The sequence below is a fragment of the Malania oleifera genome, chromosome 8 (assembly GCF_029873635.1).
Source record: "Malania oleifera isolate guangnan ecotype guangnan chromosome 8, ASM2987363v1, whole genome shotgun sequence".
Taxonomy (NCBI): Eukaryota; Viridiplantae; Streptophyta; class Magnoliopsida; order Santalales; family Ximeniaceae; genus Malania; species Malania oleifera.
The window spans coordinates 22,716,699-22,739,629 of NC_080424.1; positions in this window are offsets into that span (position 1 = coordinate 22,716,699).

Genomic DNA, 22,931 nt, shown 5'->3' on the forward strand with positions numbered 1-22,931 from the left:
TTACCTGCAACCTTTCACTCCTTTGGTCTTCTTCTCCCCTTCTTCTATGTTTGTCCGTATGTCTGATTGGGAATTTCTGAATTGGCCTCAAGCTCTGAATGGAAAGGCACTACAAGATGCCTCTTGGTTTCTATCTGAGTTACTTTGACTACACTCTGCTTTTCTAATTGCACCGACGATCTATCTCACTCTTCTTGTTTTATTTCTATATGTTGATCTCTTTGTCCTCTCTAAAATTTTTTTGCAGAGCTTCTCTAATGCTCTCTCTTTTCCCCTTTTTCTCTCTACTGATCTAATTCTCCCCCCAATTTCTCTCTGAAGCTCGATAAGCCTTGCATTGTGCGAGACTCCCTATTTATAAGGAGTCTGGGTAGGGTTTTGGTGCCCAAATGCTTCAAGTGAGGCTCCCCTCCAACAAAATTTTATTCTAAAAGAATGCTTGGCAGGAAATAATCTTAATAGCTATCATTCTCTTTCCTGCACACATGTGATTTTATTTTGCATTTTATTTTACTTTTTTGAATTTCAGTTATAACCTACTAACTCTTCTGTTTCTTTGTTTTTAGGCAAATAGAGGGCTTTGAGGATGCTCCAGCTTTTCTAGCTGGCACCCGAGGATTGGAGCTGCTCTCAAATTTCATTTTCCCTATATTTATTATTATTTTTTTAATTTTTATATGTATTTCATGTATTGAATGTATCTCTGTATTTCCTTGTATGTTCATATTTCCTAATATTTTTTTGTATTTTCATTTCCCTGTATTTTTGTATTTCCCTATATTTTACATTTTTTATTTCCCTACATTTTTTGGTTGTAATATCCCATATGTGTATTTTTCACTTATGTACTTGCAATGCCCCTTGACAAACTCCCTCTACACCCTAGGGCACAGGTCCCCCCTTTTTAATAAAGTGCATTTTTCTCATTTCTTTTGTATTAAACTCCAAAAGCAATTCTTAATTGGTCCTCCCTTGGACTTCAAAAACTAGTCTTAAGATAATATGGTATTTAAGATCATGATCAAATGGGTAATCAACTTAGGATTCCTAATCTCTCATGAATATAAATTACTAACTCAATCAACCAGTTTTGACAAGGTGATTTAGCAATCCCCAACTTCTAGTTGTATGATTTTTGAAGCAAATGGTTTAGGTACACTCATGAAAATGGTTAAGCAAAACCCATTGCAATCTATCAATTCAAGGATCAATCAGCACAAAACCCGAGCCTTCAAAATTTCAACTCAGGCTCTCTGAAATGACCTAGTAAAAATTTGGGTGTCTGCAATCCGGACCTTTAAAATAACTAATGGTATCTAACATGTGGATCCATCTGGAGTTGCCATTATTACCACCTCACAGGTTCCTAACCTTTGGTTGACATTGCATGTTATCATCGATTAATGTCGTCATGACATGTTATGACATCAACCCTAACTAGGGTCATTCTCAGAGTGCGCCATCTGTCTATTTTTTGTTTATTTATTTTTTGTTTTTATTTTTTTTTTTCAAATTTTCATTTTAAAATATATTTTAAATTCATAAAAATTCTTTAAAATAATTTTAACATAGAAAAAATATAGGAAAATTTTGAGAAAATTCACAAAAAATTTGAAGGTTAAGAAAATTCATAAAAATTAAAATTTAAAAAATATAGAAAATACTTGAAAATCCATTTACAAATGATAAAAATTTTATAAAATCCAAAAAATAGAAAAATTAGGAAAATTTCCAAAAATATCTTTGACCATTTTCGGTGCATTTTGATCTTTGCTTGATCCTTCTTGCATAATTTCTTGATAATGTTACATGTTATTTTATGTATTCATCCTTGTTGCACTTATGCATATGTGTGCATGTATCTCCTATAATGTGATATGATTTAATCAAGGTAGGTAAACCTCATCGCACTCTAGGGTTTAGCAGAATCACCTTGAATTCATCCACTGATTCTATTAGAATTTCTAATTTTTGTGGTTTTATACTTTCATATTTAGTTGGTTTGCTTTACTCGCTTTCTGTAAGGACCTGCTTACTTTACTATATAATTAAATATAATTAACAAAGTGAACCCGAACTCGTGAGTAACGGGGACACATCTGACATTCACAGTAGAAACCTAAGCAGCAATAATTATAAATCACATTCATCAAACCATAAAATGAATAATACCAGAGTCAACTATAATCCAAAACACTGTGGTTATATACAATCTCCAAAATATACAAAGATATATACATATTTAGGAACCCACAACATACATCTCCTGCTCCTAGATCAAAACTTATCCTCCTAATAGGGTAGTATCAACCTATCTCAACGGCGGCATCGATCCGCCGGTCTTTCTGGGTTCCCTGAAAATTATTTATATTTGGGGGTGAGACACTTCTCAGTAAGGGAAAATAAACTAAATACAGTTGTATGACAACATGAATATTTGGTGCTATCATACATATATAGTACATTTCATATACCATAAGACATTCATCGTAGCATAGCTCGATAAGCATATACCTTCATAATTTCTAATAAATCATACTATACATGAAATGTCTGTTATAGCTGATAATACTGTAATTTACCCAAGATGTATAGCTAGTTGATGTCATGTATTACCCCCCATGACGGGTTGTGCAGCCCGAAGGCGGGACCGACAATGGCTGGCCTACCATTGCCGAGTAAAAAATGTTTATAAGTACGATGGGCCCGTCACACCTTGGTCCAGACTACCAGGTGGACGTCTACAACTTTACACTGAAAGCCACATCGACTATCCATCTCCCACCCCTTCTACTTGTAGGGGCGGTTAGCACAAGCCTGAACATAATATCTGATTTGTATAGTTACGGTACCGTGCTCTTGTAACTAAACTGAACTAACATTCGGGTTCCAATAACATATAATACATGATAATATGCTTGTCTAACATAAATAGATTGATAGCATTTTCTATAATAACATACATACATATATACGACCTTGCGCCGATTTCTTTCATATCAACGGCCTTTCGCTGAACATTTCATAAATATGGCCTTGCGCCGAAATCATACATAACACACGGCCTTGCGCCGACTATCAATCAGGGCATTGCGCCGAACATTTCATATATATCATTCTGAATAAATAATTCACTTATCATGTACTTTGAAATCATAATGTACTGCATTATTTCATAATCTCTGAAAACATACTTTATTCATAAAATTGCTAACTCATAATACTTCCCATGTAAAATAATATTCATGCCACACAATGCTGTAGAAAATCATACATTCTATTCTAAAATCCCATTTTCTGGCATTTCATACTAATATATATATATATATCAACATAATAGCAGTATTTTCCTAAATATGCATATTCTTTATAATATACAAATATAATACATGCTTTCTGAAAATTAATTTTATGATAAATAATAATAATTTGCATGGAAAATAACTATTTAGTTTATTCCCTTACCTGATTTCTAAGAAGAAACCTCCTAAAATTCACTAGTCTTGCACTTGCAGGGTTCCCCATTTAACACCCTGAAAATGACAACTCTCATAACTAAACTTCAGTATTTTTTTGTGAATAACATTTCCTATAACTATAAGAAGACCAAATTCTGAGTAAATAACCTTACCTTGGTTCAGGGATGAATTTCAAACTAGTCCCACCGACGATCCACTCTGGCAAATATGCAGAGAACATCCCCAAGAATGTCATGGTGGCTTTAGATCATCGAACCAACATAAATCCGACCTAGAAACTTAGAGACAAGGAAGGGGAAACGAAGGGAGGAGACAGAGAGAGAGACTTGACGCGTTGATTTTGAGCCAAAAAAAAAATGAAGTTTGGCCTATTTATACACTGGCCTTCATCGACGAGCCATGTCACCTCGTCAACGAGGTCAAGAAGGCAACTCGTCATCGAACACTCCCCCTCGACGACGAAATTCAGAGTCGCCCAAATATCTTCTCGGTATCTTCTCGTCAACAAAGCACACCATTATCGATGAGCCTAAAATGCCACGTCGTCGATGAAGTTTGCTGCCGCCTTCTTTTACTATTTTCATTTTCCTCTCTCTTTATTATTTAAATACCATTATTATTTGGGTCATTACATTCTCCCCTCCTTATAAAATTTCGTCCTTAAAATTTACTATTCATATAATTCATCATCCCTTAAAGGCAAAACGGTCTACTTATTTTATTACTTACCCTCACTTATGGCGGAGGAATACTATGGTAACATTTCAAGTCCTGGGAGATTACATAAGTAAAATAAAAATTCCCCCAAAACTTAAATATTACTTACTAACTAAATTATTACATGTACCTACAAACAAAACATTATATAACCATTACATTTCCTTGATCATGATCGAGGAACAACTGCAGGTATTTTTGTTTAATCTATTCTTCAAGCTCCCAAGAAGTCTCTTCTATTGCATGATTCCTCCATAGAACCTTTACTGGAAGAATCTTCTTATTACGTAGTTCCTATTCTCTTCTATTCAGAATCTGTACTGGTACCTCCTCATAGACTAGCGAATCACTGAGCTCTAGTTCATCATAACTGATAATATGAGAAGGGTCTAGGACGTATTTTCTCAACATGGAAACATGGAATACGTCGTGCATCCTGGATAAAGCAAGTGGTAAAGCTAACCTCTAGGTAACCAATCCCACTTTCTCTAAAATCTCAAATGGAATGATGAACCTAAGGCTAAGTTTACCCTTCTTTCCAAACCTCATAACCCCTTTTGACGAATCTATCTTCAGAAATACATGAGTGCCAATGTCAAACTCTAATTTCCTACGGCAATTATCAGCATAACTCTTCTGTCGGCTCTGAGCTACACTGATTCTATTCCTGATGAGCTGAACCTTATAATATGCTTGTTGCACTAATTATGGTCCCATAACTCGCCGCTCACCCATACTAATGCTGGCCTGATAACTATTATTATATGCGAACTCCACTAGCGGCATGAACTGAGTCCAACTATCCCCAAATCTAGTACGCACACTCGAAGCATATCTTCTAGTATCTGTATCGTCCTCTTAGTTTGCCCGTCTGACTGAGGATGGAATGTCGTACTAAACAATAACTAAGACCCTAAAGTTTTTTGTAAACTTCTCTAGAAACGTGACGTGAAACGTTGGTTTCGATCTGACCTAATAGATATAGGCACCCCGTGAGAACGAACTATCTCTTGAACATAAATCTCCGCCAAACGGTTAAGGGAATAGCTGATCTTGATAAGGAGGAAATAGGCGGTCTTAGCCAACTGATCTACTATGACCCAAATCGCATTCTAGCCATGTGATGTCAACGGCAGCCCTGAGACAAAATTCATAGATATATGATCCTACTTCCACTCTGGGATAAATAACGGCTGCAACTAACCCGCCGGCCTCTGGTGCTCAGCTTTTACCTGTTGGCACGTCAAACACTGGGCTACATACTCGGTAATCTCTTTCTTCATATCGCTCCACCAGTAAAACTCTCGCAGATCCCTGTACATTTTTGTACTTCCGGGATAAACTGTATACATAGATCTGTGAGCCTCTTCTAAAATGGTCTTCTTGACGTCAGCATCAACAGGAACGCATAATCTAGAACGGAACCGTAAAGTTCTGTCATCTGAAATGTAGAATTCCTCTCCTTGACCAATCTGCACTATGTCCATCACCTCTGCTAATTCTGGGTCTTCATTCTGAGCAACTCTAATTCTCTTCCGCAGAGTAGGTTGCATTACTAAACTGGCGATACATACGTAAGGGTCACTCTCGACCAACTCTATGCCGAGTCTCTCCAGATCCATTATGATCGGATACTAGATCTTCATAGCTGCTACCACCGGTCTCGCAGACTTCCTGCTCGATGCATCAGCTATCACGTTTACTTTCCCTGGGTGGTAACTAATGGTATAATAGAAATCCTTAATAATATCCAACCACCTTCTCTGTCTCATATTCTATTCCTTTTGAGTGAAAAAGTACTTTAAACTCTTGTGGTCAGATAAAATCTCACACCACTCGCCATAAAGGTAATGCCTCCAAATATTTAATGCGTGTATCACTACAGCTAATTCAAGATCATGGGTAGGGCAGTTCTTCTCATATTCTTTCAATTCTCTGGACGCATACGCCACCACCCTGCCATGCTGCATGAATACACAGCCACGTCCTTTCAAGGATGCATCACTGTAAATGACATAACCCTCACCCCCTGACGGGATGATCAGTACAGGCGCTGTGACTAGCCTTTGCTTCAATTATTGAAAACTCTGCTCGCAGTTGTCGTCCCATTCAAATTTGACATTCTTTCTAGTCAATCATGTTAGAGGCTCTGATTATGTTGAGAACCCCTCAACAAAACGACGATAATATCCAGCTAACCCCAAGAAACTCCTAATCTCCTAGACGTTCCTCGGTCTAGCCTAATTTACTACAGCATCAATTTTACTAGGATCCATAGAAATTCCATCCCCTAAGATAACATGCCCCAAAAATACAACTTTCTCGAGCCAGAAGTCACATTTACTGTACTTGGTATACAACTTCTTCTCCCTGAGCATATGCAAAACCTGTGTCAAATGTATCCCATGCTCCTCATAGCTACTCGAATAGACCAGTACATCATCAATAAAAATAACAACAAACTGGTCTAAAAATGGATGGAAGATCCTATTCATCAAATCCATAAATATTGCAGGAGCATTCGTTAGACCAAATGACCTAAAAAGGAACTCGTAATGCCCATAACTGGTCCTGAAGGCCGTCTTCGATGCATCTTTCGACCTTACTTTTACCTGATGATAGCCTGATCTGAGGTCAATTTTAGAATATACCCATATACCCTGGAGCTGGTCAAATAAATCATCTATACGGGATAAAGGATACTTGTTCTTGATTGTGACTTTATTAATTTCCCTATAATCTATGCATATCCTCATAGACTCGTCCTTCTTCTTCACAAATAGTATTGGAGCTCCCCATGGGGATACACTAGGTCGTATAAAACCATTATCAAATAAATCCTACAACTGATCTTTCAATTCTGCCAACTCTGTCGGGGCCATTTGATACGTTACTTTTGAAATCGGCGTTGTACCTGGAAGTAGATCAATAGGAAAATCTACCTCATGATCAGGTGGCAAACCTGGTAATTTATCTGGAAACACGTCTGTAAATTCTTTCACTATAGGCGTATTAATAAGCTTCATTTCATTCTCTAACATTTCCTTCAAAAAAGCCACGAATCCCTGGCAACCACTCTGGAGCAGTCTCCTCGCCTGAGTAGCCAAAACCATTTGAGGTAAAGATTGCACTCGTGACCCTGTAAATCTAAATTCTGGTTTCACTGGAGGTCTGAATATCAGTTCTCTCGCACGCAATCTATACTGGCAAAGTTAGCTACTAGCCAATCCATGTCAAAAATGATATCAAACCCATACATGTCCAGCACCACCAAATCAGTAGATAAAATTCTCCCCTAAACATCAACCGGACAACCACAGAGCATCCTACTACACCTCACTGCTGACCCGGTCGGTGTAACCACTAATATTTCAACATCTAGTAATTGTGTTTCAGGCCCACACAATTTAACACACCCCATAGATACAAACGAGTGTGTGGCCCCTGAGTAAAATAGTGCAATAACTTTAAATAAAAACATATTAACCGTACCTATGACCACGTCGTCGGTTGTCTCAGCATCACTCGACATCGGAGCAAAAACCTTAGCTGGAGCCATGCTCCTCTACTAGCCTCCACGTGGCGCCTGATAGCCTCCCTGAGCAGGTCTAGGAGTAGAAGCAGCACCAATTGCCTGACAATCTCTCATCACATATCCTAGCTCCCCACACCGGTAGCAAATACCTTGCCCGACTCGACACTCCCACGAGTGTCTTTTCCCACAAGTCGGGTAAGTTGGAAGTGGCTGCAAACCCTAATAACCATGAGTCCCTGTCTCCAGCCTCCAATCTCTGTAGTATCCACCTCACTTCCATGAACCACGACTGACCCCCTGCTGGGAACTAGAAGGTGTGGATCTTTTCTTCTGTCTCTGCTCCTCAGCCTCCAATCGTTCTCCAATTTCTGCTATAGTGGCCATATCTAGCAACTCAACAAAATCGTGTAACTTTAATATCAACACCTGCTAATATATTTCTCTCCTCAAACCTCTCTCAACATGCCATACCATTTTCTCCTCATCTGGAATAATATATGGGGCAAAGCGAGATAGTTCGATGAACCTCGCCGCGTACTGCTACACCGTCTACTGTCCCTGCTTCAAATTCAGGAACTCCTCAATCTTAGCTTCCCTAGACGAGGTTAGAAAATACTTGTCGAAGAATATCTCCTTAAATCACTCCCATGTCATCTCCACTGGTACTGTCCTCTACTGCTCTAGGAGTTTCACAACCGTCCACCATCTCTCGGCCTCTCTAGTCAATCTATAGGTAGCAAACAACACCCTCTACTTCTCTGTACATTGCAGCACTGCAAATACTTTTTCAATCTCCTGCACCCAGTTTTTAGCGACTGCAGAATCAGTTCCCCTTCAAAAAGTTGGAGGATTCATATTAATGAATTTCTTAATCGAGCTACTGTGGCCTGCCGATGGACCACCCTATTCCCTTAAGCTCCTGGAAATTTCAGCCATGACTTGCTATGCCACGTTGTGCAAAACTGCATATGAATCACCACCCACAACGTCTGAGGGTCCAGCACCCTCATTTCCACTAGCATGGGTACTACTGCCACCAGGGTCCATTCTAAAAAACAAATAACTTAACTTAGAACCCCTTCACTATACATATCATCCAACCAATATAACATAATCCTAATTAATTCATCTCTCTGATCATTTCAAGGTTCAATCCTGCAACCTAGATACCTAACCCGACGATAGTTTACTGTGACTTTCCTAAAATTGTCACCTCAGGAAAATCGCACAAACCACCATGGAAGTCCTACATTTAGACTACAAAATCAGACCTCAAATTCCCTTATCCTATACTCTGGCATTATTACTGCTGCATTCTAGAGTCTACAGAATCTAGTAACCTGACTCTGATACCAAACTGTAACAACCTGCTTACTTTACTATATAATTAAACATAATCAATAAAGTGAACCAGAACTCGTGGGTAACAAGGACATATCTGACATTCACAGCAGAAACCTAAGCTGCAATAATTATAAATCACATTCATCAAACCATAAAATAAATAATACCAGAGTCAACTATAATACAAAACATTGTGGTTATATACAATCTCCAAAATATACAACGATATATACATATCGAGGAACCCACAACATACATCTCCTATTCCTAGATCAAAACTTACCCTCCTAGTAGGGTAGTATCAACCTATCTCAACCGCAGCCTCGATCTACTAGTCTTTCTGGGTTTCCTAAAAATTATTTAAGTTTGGGGGTGAAACACTTCTCAGTAAGGAAAAATAAACTAAATATAGTTGTGTGACAACATGAATATTTGGTGTTATCATACATATATAGTACATTTCATATACCATAAAACATTCATCGTAGCATAACTGGATAAGCACATACCTTCATAATTTCTAATAAATCATACTGTACATGAAATGTCTATTATAGCTGATAATACTGTAATTTATCCAGGAAGTATTGCTAGTTGATGTCATGTATTACTCCCATGACGGGTTGTGCAGCTCGAAGGCGGGACCTGACAATGGTTGGCCGACCACTGCCGAGTAAAAAATGACTGTAAGTACAATGGGCCCGCCACACCCTGGTCCGGACTTCCAGGTGGACATCTACAACTCTACACTGAAAGCCACATCGACTATCCATCTCCCACCCTCTTTACTTGCAGAGGCGGTTAGCACAAGTCTGAACATAATATCTGATTTGTATAGCTACGGTACCGTGCTCTTGTAACTGAACTGAACTAACATCCTAGTTCGGATAACATATAATACATGATAATATACTTGTCTAACATAGTTAGATTGATAGCATTTTCTATAGTAACATACATACATATATATGAAATTGCGCCGATTTCTTTCATATCTGCGGCCTTGCGCCGAACATTTCATAAATACGACATTGCACCAAAATCATACATAACACACGGCCTTGTGTCGACTATCAATTACAACCTTGCGCTGAACATTTCATACGTATCATTCTGAATAAATAATTCATTTATCATGTACTTTGAAATCATAATGTACTGCATTATTTCATAATCTCTGAAAACATACTTTATTCATAAAATTGCTATCTCAGAATACTTTCCATGTAAAATAATATTCATGTCACACAATGCTGTAGAAAATCATACATTCTATTCTAAAATCTTATTTTCTGGCATTTCATACTAATATATATATATATATATATATATATATATATATATATTTCAACATAATAGTAGTATTTTTCCAAATATGCATTTTCTTTATAATATACAAATATAATACATGCTTTCCTGAAAATTAATTTGCTGATAAATAATAATAATTTGTATGGAAAATAACTGTTTAGTTTATTCCCTTACCTGATTTCTGAGAAGAAACCCCCTAAAATTCACTAGTCCTGCACTTGCAGGGTTCCCCGTTCAACACCCTGAAAACGACAACTCTCAGAACTAAGCTTCAATATTTTTTTGTGAATAACATTTCCTATAACTATGGGAAGACCAAATTCTGAGTAAATAGCCTTACCTTGATTCAGGGATGAATTTCAAACTAGTCCAACCAACAATCCACTCCGGCAAATATGCAGAGAACTTCCCTAAGAGTGTCGTGGTGGCTTCAGATCATTGAACCAGCATAAATCCGGCCGAGAAACTTAGAGAGAAGGAAAAGGGAAACAAAGGGAGGAGAGAGAGAGAGAGACTTGACGCATCAATTTTTAGCCAAAAAAAAAATGAAGTTTGTCCTATTTATACACTGGCCTTTGTCGAAGAGTCACGTCACCTTGTTGACGAGGTCAAGAAGGCAACTCGTCGACGAACTTTCCCCCTCGTCGACGAAATTTAGAATTGCCCAAATATCCTCTCAGTATCTTCTTGTCGACGAAGCACACCCTCATCGACGATCCCAAAATGCCACGTCATCGACGAAGTGCCGCCTTCTTTTACTATTTCCATTTTCCTCTCTCTCTCTCTCTCTCTCTCTCTCTCTCTCTCTCTCTCTCTCTCTCTTTATTATTTAAATACCATTATTTTTCGGGTCATTACACTTTCTCTCACCCCCTATATCTATAATAAATCCTATAATGGAGCTCGAGGTGATTTTTGTGAGTGCCTTTAAGGATCTTGAAGTGAGGGTGGTCTTTGTCTTGTGTTTGGGGCCACTTAATGCTTAATGACAAGGTAATTTGAATAAAGTAGAAATAGAAATGTTAAACCAATTCAATAATGGATGTGGAGTAATGTTTGTGCATGCTTTTGAATTCTTGAGGTGAAGACAATCTTTATTAATGAAAGATTGCCTAATATTAAAAATATGGTAAATGAATAAAAATATAGAACCATTGTTTTGATCAATTGGATTTGAAGGTAATATTATGCATACGTCATTCATGGAAAAAGTGTGTAGGGGGCATTTTGTACCTTGCTCTTGCATAACTGTACCCCTGAACCCGACTCTGGTGATGTAGACATTAACTATTTATTCCTTGGCCTTAGGTTTGGCTTAGAGACTAATTAATATAGTAATTAAATGATCTAACCACACCTAAACAAATAAAAAGGTAGTGGTGACTTTGTAGATTTTATTGACCAATTTCTCAATGTCACCATTCCCCATATAATCACATCTTTCATACTAGAATCACCATTCCTTGACTTGAAGCAATCATATCCTTCCCTACGGTCTGAACATGTTGACATAGATAATGGAGAAATTTTTTTCCTTTGTTACGAGATTTATCGTAATCTTTCTTACTTCTAGCCATTGTTGCTCACATTTATTTGGATTTATTCCAAATAAATGTCAAGACTTCATCCTTAACTAGTGAAAAATATTTATATGAATCAACTTGGATTTGTTGCCAAAGAAAAGATAATAATATATATCATCTTAAATGATTCATTATGGATTTTTTATTTTTCCATTTAACTACTTTGATTCATTCAGATTTGTTTCTGCATTGATGAACAGGGATCCTAAAGATGTCTTGGAATATTCCCCAGTGCATGGGTGTGGCTCTTGAAGATTTACCTTTTGTATTTCATTGTATTTTCCATATATTTGGCAATTTATTCCCCTTGTATTTTCTCTGTACTGTATCCTATTGGTTATGTGCCTTTTTTAAAAAAAAAATGTTGACTTCCTTTTGACTACCACATATTGGACTCTGAAAAATAGTACTCCAAGGTAATTTCAATGCGTACAAGGACTATTTTCTAAAAGACCCATATGAAAAACAGCGACTTAAATCCCTTTTTTTAGAAACAAAGAAGACCGCTTGGGCATATCATAAGACCCAATTTCAAACATTAGACATCAACAAGACTTTACAAATTCCTTGATAATAATTAAATCCTAATAATATGGCCTTGATCATTTAGTTAAGGAGTTAACAATACAAGCTTGACTAGACACAAAGAACATAGGAACTCGACTCCAAAAGTAAACTGAGTATTCAAACATAATAAAAGGACCCACAAACTTAGTCTAAGATGATTTAGAGATTTTTATAAACACCACAAGATAACTACTGACTTGGATCATGGCTTAAGGAACTATGGACCTAATCTAAATAAGATGGTTGTAGACTTGGACTATGGACTGAACCCAAATGTCAGGGATTTCACCATTAAATTTGCTCTCAGGGGCCCATGTATGGGATCTTATTTTCAGACTTTATGATTCAGGTGCCCTAAAATTCCTTGACCTTATGCATTTCACCAATTAGGGAGACCTGGTAAAAATTAGGGTTTCTACATCTGTTATAGCTAATAAAATGTTGGTTATATATTAGGAGAAGAACCCTAATTTCCTTTCCCCTTTTTTATGATAGTAAAATAGTAGAGTTCAACATCCATAACCTAACATGTGCAAAGATACCTTGACTTTAAATCAATTTGGAAATAATCCTCAAAATAATATTGCAAAAATCAATCAAAATTTGGACTGTATCCCCTCAAATTCTCGGCCAGACTCTCTATTGAATGGAGAATCGGCCATATCACAAGAAGAGGGGATCACATTGCTATAGGAAGGAAAGCCAGTGATAGGATTGCTGCTCAGAGGGAGAGGAGAAAAAAGAAAGGAAAGATCAGACCTTGCCTAAAGTTGACTTAGGACTGACCCTATAAATAGAGGAGTCTCACACAGACCAGGGGACACAACAATAAAGAGCACACATACGGAGGGAAAGGAGCAGACAAACAGAAGAATAGAGGAATGCAGAGAATTCAGAAGCAGTACGAGGAGGTTCTAAAGAAATTGCAAAGTAGCAGCAATCCTAAAGACTCCAAAAGGTTGGAGTCCTCTCCTTAAAAGGCACACCCACTGGTGCCAGACTACCAACACTCAGAAGAATACAAATTGCAGTGCATCCATCCTATACATAGAAGAAGACCTCCCAGAAGGCTACTCCAAGAGTGATACTAGACAAACTCAAAAGGAGGGAAAAGAAAATCAAAGGAGATAGAGACATTAGTTAAATTTGGCTTCCCTTCCCTATTCTAATCTACTTTAATAAACTATTGGTGTATATTTTGGTAGAAGGGACTTGAATCCTAGTCTAAAATTGAACTTGAACCTAAACCGGAACCAGAACCAAAACCTTAACCTTAACCTTAACCTAAACTTGAACTTGAACCTAAACCTGAACCCGAACCCTAACTTGCAAACCAACCCGCGAACCAGAAACCTAAACCTGAGACTGATGCAAACCCCCCAATTAGATATCTAAACCCAAGAACCAAGCTTACAAAGAACCAATCCCAACTCCTTTAAAAACAAACTAGGCATCACCTTCATTTTAAACAAACAAGCCCACAAAGAACCTAGGCCTAACCCTTTTTAAAAGAAAAAAAGAAAAACAAACACGGGTCGGGCCCCTTTTTAAAACAAGCCCAGGCCTAGCCCCCTTTTTTAAAAAAAAACCCAGGCCTAACCCTCTTTTAAAACAAGCCTAGGCCTTGCCCCCTTTTAAAAAAAAACCCAAAATCATTTTTAAAATCCAAAGCCCAAACCCAACTTGGAATCAATCCTAGTCCACAAGGACCCAAGGGTTGACTCGTTCGAGTCAACCTAAGAAAGACTCATTGGGGTTCAGACAAGTTAACTCGTTCCTAAACCCAGCCACAACTCAATGGAGCTCCAGAGAAAATACCAAAGCCTAGGATCACTAGATCCCCAACCAAAATGCACACTTGAATCACAAACACTACAACATCCAACAAACAGCATTTGAATCACTAGCATGAAAACACTTGAAACACTAGAACAACAACAGAAAGGAAAAAGGGGGAAGGGGATACTTATCTGCAAGTTAAGGTTAGAATGAAGTAGAATCCTATCATGAAACCTTGGTCAGGCCACTCCTGGGTCTTCAAATTGAACCACTCTTTGAGATCAGAAGGCCTTAGAGGTCTCGTAGAGGGTGAACTAGGGTTTGCTGAGATAAATTTGGAGAGTGAAAGCATAGGGTTTTTTCAAATATCATAGATGGTTGAAAAAGAGAAGCAGAGGACCTTAGGGTTTCAATGGTTCACAAGGTTAGAGAAGAAGAGAGAACAAAGGGGGGAGTTCAAAGGAGAGTTAGGGTTTCAGTAATTCGCAGCAGTACAATAGAGAGGGATATGGAGAATTAGGGTTTCACGAGGAGGAAGAGCTAAGGTTTTAGTGGTTCTCAAGGTTAGAGAAGGAGAGAGAACAGAGAAAGAAGAGACAAGAGAGAAATAGAAAAATGGACAAAAATGGAAAAAAAAAAAAAGAGCTTTTATATGATTTGCCCTGAAGGCCACGTGTCACCACCGATGGGTGACACGCGGCAAAACCTCAGCCACGCATGTTAAGGAAGCGTGGTCAATTCCCAACCATCCAATTTGTGTTTCCTTGAGACGGTTTGGATCGTGCCACCTTATGAATCTACACACACCAACTCCGTCCACTGGGCCACCGACATGTACACTAGGTGACGTTGCTATGACGTCACCCCCTGTCCTATTAAAACCTGATATATATATTGTAATGACCCGAAGAATAATCGTATTTAAATAATAAAAAGGGAGAAAAGTGGAGACAGTAATAGAAGGAGGCAGCCGACTTCATCGACAAACGTTGCACTTTGGGATGTAATGACCCAAAAGAATTTATCAGGTCCTTATCGACGAACCCAGGGGATTCGTTAACGAGGGTACAAAAGGGTCTCGTCAACAAAGACAAGTTTTTTCGACGAGAAGATACCGACAGAGGATTTTTGGAAGTCTGAAATTCATTGACGAGGGTGCAGGTTTGTCGACGAACTTTCTACAGGACTCGTCGACGAGTTGATGTGTCTCGTCGACGAATCCCATAGTATAAATAGCCTAAATCCAGATTAAATGCATAATTTTTCAGCGAAATTCTCTTATTTTCTCTCTCCTACAGTCTCTCCCTTCTCTCTCTTCGATTTTGGTCCCGTTAGTTGTCGGATCAACGATCTGAGGTCACCACAACGCTCCTAGGGAAGTTCTCTCCAAGTCTGCTGAAGCGGATCATCGGTGGGATGAAGTTGGATTTCATCCCAAATTCAAGGTAAGGTCTTTTTGTTGAAATTTGACTTTCCAACAGTTGTAGGAAGTGCTGTAGATGTAGAAATAGTAATATTTTGTTCTGGGATATATGATTTTCAGGGTGTTGAGTGGAGAGACCCTCGAGTGTAGGATTAGTCACAGTAGGGGGATTTTAGCAGGAATCAGGTAAGGGAAATATGCTATGCTAGGCAGTTCTAGAATGATTTTCAGTATGGAATATATATATATATATATATATATATATATATATATATATATATATACCAAATTATTATTCACAACAGAACTTTATACAGTTTATCAATTATGAATATTATGTTTTAAATTACTGTGGGGCTTAAGAATATGGATATAGTACAGAAACATGATTTATAGTATTTTCAGAGTTATGTTTTACAAAATATACAGACAGTGAATATATTTTACAGCAATTACTATATACCATGATTATACAGTTTACAGTACCATGACATAGAGATTTACAGTTAATTTCAGAAACACAGTTGATATAGATACAGTTTACTACAGGTCATGGTTAATACAATTATTACAGAATCATGGTAAAACAAATAGTTGTATATAGAGATGTATTATATAGTATCAGACCGATGAAGTATAGTGATTTACCCTGGTCGGCCAGTCAGGGTAGATCCCGCCAACGGGCTATACAACCTTGTCATGAGGGGTTAAATCATGACATACAGTTATCCATCCAAGGAAGTTTCCAATTATTATTATGTATATACAGTTTTACAGAAACAAAAAATATACGTATATATATATTAAAAGTATTATGTATAGAAACCTAAAATGCAGATATGTTAAGCAACATGGAAAAGGGTGGTGGTTTATATTATTTGTACTGTAATTACAAATTTAGTTATACATGATTACATAGAAACAAATTTTCATAGTATTGTACTCATTTGCCACACACTAGTAATAGCATTTTCCTCTTACTGAGCGTCGTCTCATCCCATTACCTTAACATTTTTTAGGTGATCTAAGTAGGGGAGTAGATCAGGCTCATGGATAGAGGGGCTTTAGTACTGCCCTATCAGTAGAGTGAGTATTTTTGGGAATATTCATGTATAGCCCTAGCTCAGTTGAGGGTATTTTAAGAAACAGTCATATATGTATATTTTGGGGAACATTTTAGCACTATGGTATTGTATATTTTCTTGATTATGTCTATATGAATTCCGCTTCTCGCTGCTTAGGTTGATGGTTCAGTTTAATCTAGTAGGTATCAGAGTATTACAAATTTCATAGTATAAAAAACAAAAAAAGAAAGAGAAACAGAACTGGAAAATAAATAGCAAGTCATTACATATATATATCCAGCCACATGTCTTTACCCAAAATGGACACGTGACCCAGTCCGTTGACCCACGCCCCCTCCCCCTGAACTTCTTGACCTTGTTCAAACTAGTTTATTCAGTTTCCTTTTTTTTTTTTTTTTATAAATTATGTATTTGATTTTAAAATGGGTAAAAATAGTAGAAAAGTCATAAAAAATCAAGAAAAATCATAAAAATTCTAAAAAAAAAAGTTAAAGTTAGGAAAATATTTTAACTCGTTTTCACTTAGGAAAATTAGGGGAAAAGCTTCAAAACCTCCCAAAAAATTTGAAAATATTAGAAATACTTGAAAAAAATTCCCATTAAATTTTGAAATAAATTTGGGAGCTATTTTATTAAAATATTTTCTTATTTTAATAGGGGGTGTCCCCATGATTTCAAAAAGAGCAATGGGCTTTTCAAGCCTCACCTGTGTTAGCTCTGAGGGGAGTTTGTCAATTAAGATCCCCACTTCCAAGGTCTTATTAGACAATTCCTAAATTCACACCCTATTTTAAATATACTTTATAAAATGTGCATACCTATTTGCTTGCTTAAATGTATATATTTATTGATTTTAAAAGGAGTAAAATAAAGGTTATTGAAAATTCAATTAGGGATAATTCTTAGTTAATTAGGTACCATGCGTAGAACGGGTGTGTAAGAGGTGCTAGTACCTTCCCCTCGCATAACCGAACTCCCAATCTCAATCCTTGTTTACGCAGACTAATACTATTCTTAATTGAGCAGTAATCAGGTATTCTAACCACACCAAGAAAAAAGGTTAGTGGTGACTTTATCCAATTTTCCACAAAAATCAAAACATATTATTTTTATTCATCTCCCCGGGGCACCCTTGCGCTAGGGACGTCGTGATAGCAGACAAAGACTTATCAATTCCTAAAGGATGGTTGTCCTCTATATCTAAGATGAAGGATTTGGGTGAAGCTAAATATGTACCAACCTGGACCTTAAATCCATAGAACTCACTCTAAAAAGACTTTTTAGTTTATATCAAGCATCTTATATTATGAAAACTCTAGAATATTTTGAAATGCACGATTCCAAACCCATAGAAACTATTTTCAAGAAGGATAATTCCTTACCCTTTAACTTCCTCCATAAGACATATTAAGAAGTGAAAATAAGTAGGGCTTCTTATAAGATTGAAACATGAGTGATGTCCACTATGTTATATGTTAGTCATGACGTTTGTTATACTATGGGTTTGGTAATGTTAAGAGAAACTTAAGCACAAACCGTTGGAAAGAAGTCAAAAGATCTCGTGATGTCAATATGGTACCTCAGATTTTTTCATATGTTACCAAAAATGAGGTCTAGTCATTAAAAGGATTTGCATATGTTGGATTGGGGCAAAGATAGAAAAGAGTGTAAACCCACTTAAGGTCATACATTTATTGTGGAGACGGAGTCTATTTAACAAAAATTAATAGAGTGGAGAATTTTGGCAAGTGGTAGAAGTGGAGTGCTTGAAATCGAAGAAAGAGAGTGAAAAAAGAGAGATGATCGAAAATAGTTTAAAAGAGATACGGAGAGGGAAAGAAAGAGATGGAGATTAAATAATCGAAGGAGGGTAGGAAGAGGAAAGATGAAGATAATATGATGTAGAGGCCAAAAATTAGATAACTAGTCACATTGTGTGTATATATGAGATGGTCTATCACACTTTGATACACGCCTATTTGTAGGTAACTTGGTCTACCATCTCCCCTATTTTAAGAGAATTTATGGTAATAATATCTTACCTTATTTCATTAAAATTCAAACATATTCTTCCCTGAATGGCCAAGTCTAAAATATTTTTCCATTATTATAGTTTTAAATCACGTATCTCACAAGTTGACTCTCAATATTGCTATCTTCTATAAAGTCTAGTATAGTCTCTTCTTGGTTTTGATACTCGTAATTTGTGGACACAGACATCAATGTAATTTTTGTAACCAAATCTCAGTTTCAATAATTGTAGTGCTTGGATGATAATTTTACATTGGGTGGCATCTGGCTTGCCAAACTTGGGTACACGTTCAAGTTGTAGTTGAGCTTTCAAGTGTTAGGTAGGCAATATGCATTCCTTAATGTGTAGTTAATCAAAATATTCTTAATACTACATAGCCAATTATGGAGCCATCACGTAACATTCAACAAAAGTGCACAAATATTGTGCAAATAATGCCCTCCAAATGGTTAGCCACTTTAAGGGCAATTATTACTTTTAAAAGGGGGTAATTGTCCCTATGCATGAATCCAAGTAATGGACCTCGGTCACGTGGTCTTGGGATCTCATCATACTTAGGCTTAAGATAGATAGCCATCCATATATATGTGTGTGTGTGTGTGTGTGTGTGTGTGTGTGACATTCACACTCATCCCATTTTGTGTTTTGATTGGTCAAAATCCTCAAAGCATGTTTGAGTAATCAAGAGTGAAGGACATTCTTGCTAACTTAAGTGTCACTAAGAAAACACATACATCCACATAAGATATCTTTAAATATCTAAGCCTGAATATACGAACTCGAGCTTATTCACTTGGATTGTTTAGGATCCTTTTGATCTTTGAGATAATTTTTGCTATTAAAATCATTAAAATATTTATCATTGGTAGGCTTTAGATCCTTAATCAACAAGGGGTTCTTGAATTCTTCATACTTGGAAGTGTCAAAGGAAGCCTCCTCCTCAGTGGCCATGAAAGTTCCAACAATTTTGCCAATAGCAAGTTCATGCTTTTCGTCCTCTTCTATGTAATCTGCTAGTAGAAGATTCTCATAATCTTTATAACCAACAATAACAATAGGAGGATTATGTTGCCCCCATGTCAAGTATAGTTAATATCATTTTAAGCAATGGTTCAACCATAATGAGATTGTGGAATGAGTGAACTAGCCCATAAAGCCTTCTTGATGAAGATTCAGATGGTTGAACCCAACTGAATCACTATAATCATTAGAAATGGTTAGGCTAAATTATTGGAAAGGCGAGAGTGTGCATGGCATTTTCCCTCCAATATTTTTTTAGTAAGGAATCGTATGGCTAGACCTAAGTGGATTGTGAATGACAGTTTAGAAAAATTCTTGGGGGATAACATGGTGTACATAACCTCCCCCCTCCCCCAACCTCCACCTGATGGCCAAATTCACACCAGTTAATCATCCTAGTTTCCATGCCTACAGGGTTGGCAAACCAACAATGAGAAGTCATGACCATCTCTTGGCTATTCGGCAATATAGATGTGCCCATACTCCAAATCTAAGCGAGTTGCAATGGATGCTTTCACAAGTACTTCTAGTGTGAAGGTAGCATTGTTGACCATATTCACCATCCAAGATCACATCTCTTTCTTTTCTTTTTTTTGGATAACGCCGTGTGTCCGGGCTTAGCCCGACTAATCCCACGCCAGGAGCAGCTAGTCCATCACATTCCTGGAGGTAAATGTGGATGTGCAGCGCAGCAACGAGGAATCGATCCGTACCCACACATCGTGAGATGCCAACACCAAGACCGCCCTTTGCCATTGCGCCATATGCCCGGGGGCAAATCACATCTCTTTCTTCATGTCATGTCTTCAGTAGGCCTCATTACCTCGACAACCTACTAAGAGGTGTCAGAAGTTGCATCGATGATTTTTTTTTTTCCAACTATTTGTTGCTAAATCACCATCATATCAACATTGGTGAGTTTATTCGCATCGACAACACAACATCTTCATTAGCAATCTTTCTTGCACCTCTGATAACTTGCAACATGAAGTGTCCCATAGACGTTGCTAAAAAAAATGTCTAACAAAAATTAAACACCTTTGAAACAGAGGCGGGGGATTTAAAGAGATGATAGAAATAAATTTTTTTTGGATCTCACGCCAACCCCTTGGAATTTGTAAGGTGTCCTATTATGTAAGGAAAAACATTACGAGATAGGAAAATTAGGCAAAAATGTAGAAATTATAATGAATACATTACGAAGAAGGGAATAGATATGGGAAATGAAGATAAATTGATGAAAAGGCCAAAATTAGATAATTGGTCACATTGTGTGTATATGTTTGAATAGATGGTCTATCACACTTACGTGCCTATTTATAGGAAACTCGGTTAAGCATCTCATTGATTTTAGGAAATTTATGACCATATTCTCTTATATGTTAATTAAAATTCATACCTCTGAATGGTTAAATCCTAAAAATTTTACCATTATTACAGTTTTTCACATATCTCATAAGTTGACCCTCGAGTGTTCCTCCACAAAATCTAACGTGATATTTGCTTAATTTAGCTCTTTGCATTTTGTGGGCCCTTTCAAACATTAATGTAATATTTTAACCAAATCTTAAATGATTTCAATAACTACAATGCTTGCATAAAAATTTTGCACTGCCCAACATCTAGCTTTCTTTGAGTGATCTCACGTCTGGATTAGGGCCAAGATTTTAAGCGTTCTTTGGGTGATATGTATTTGTTGATGTGCAACCAATCAAGACCTTTTTAATGCCATGTGGCCAATTATTAAGCCTTCATGTAACATTTTGGAGAAGTGCACTAAAAAAATAAAAAAAAGGAAGTCATATCTTGGTGCAATAGGAAACAAGATTGCATTGCCCTATCCACCATAGAGGCTGGATATGTAGCATGTTCAATTGTTGTTCAAGAGGATATGTGGTTAAGGAGTTTTCTGTAACTTCTAGGAGTCATGGCCAGTGTTGATAAGGTTGTAACAATCCTTCCTTTTTTTTTTTTTTTTTTTTTGACAACATGGTAGTCGTATAGCATATAGAGGATCCAAAATTCCATTTAAGGAAAGTATATACAGTCCATACATTTTAGTTGCATGGTTAATACTAAGTAGCACAAATAAGTAATGTTACAAGGCTAAAAATGTGCTCTCTCACATAAATAATTGCCTTGGCTGGCACTAAGTAGCAAGTAGGATGAGGCTAACGAAATCAGAACAATGCCAAGATAACAAGCATATTATTCCATTCCATATAGCTGTGCATGGAATAATATCTTAATGATGCGAGCCACCTTAGTTAATCTAAGATGAGATAATGAAGGAGGTTGGGTATGGGATCATTTGGCAGTTTTATATTGAGTTGATAACCATTTCATGAGTCAAGGATTAAAGTTGCTAGCTTAGCACATAATCCAAGGGTCTTGAGCTTACACTATCTAATAAATTATCTTTAGGACGGTCATTAAGCTAAGATGAAACGAGATGAGAATCTAAGAAGTCGTTCAGTATCCTACATAGAATTAGCAACTCAAAATCCAAATAGTTATGTCAATATTTGTTTTTTGATATAATCATAAACAGAAATGCATTAGCGAGACATTAAATATGACAACATAGAGAGACTACAGGAGCAGTTGAATGATTTGGTGCCATGTTAGGTGATGATCTAATGCGATGCTTCTCAGATAATGCTTTCCGTGGTAGAGAAATTTTAGCTGACTGAAGATATACTCTGGCTAATAGAGCCAACCATTAGTGGGCATCATATTGGTTGTGGATCCTCTCTGGATTACCGTATATCGATAATCAACTATCTGAACTAGGATTACGACCATCCTCCATGATAAATTTAGATTATAATGGTCCTTGGAATATCCCCCATCTAAGAAACAGATTTCAAGTTTATCGTATGAATTTAATTGATTGGCTGTGGCACCAATTAAGTGGTGGAAAGCAATCTCTTCTTCTTTCTATTCATTCCCTCTTTTCTCTTATCTACCATTATAATTCGTAAGGTCCAAAACTGCAAGGGAAAAGATTAAAAAGCCAAAAAACAAGTACCCCTATGTACCCCCTTCGCATCATA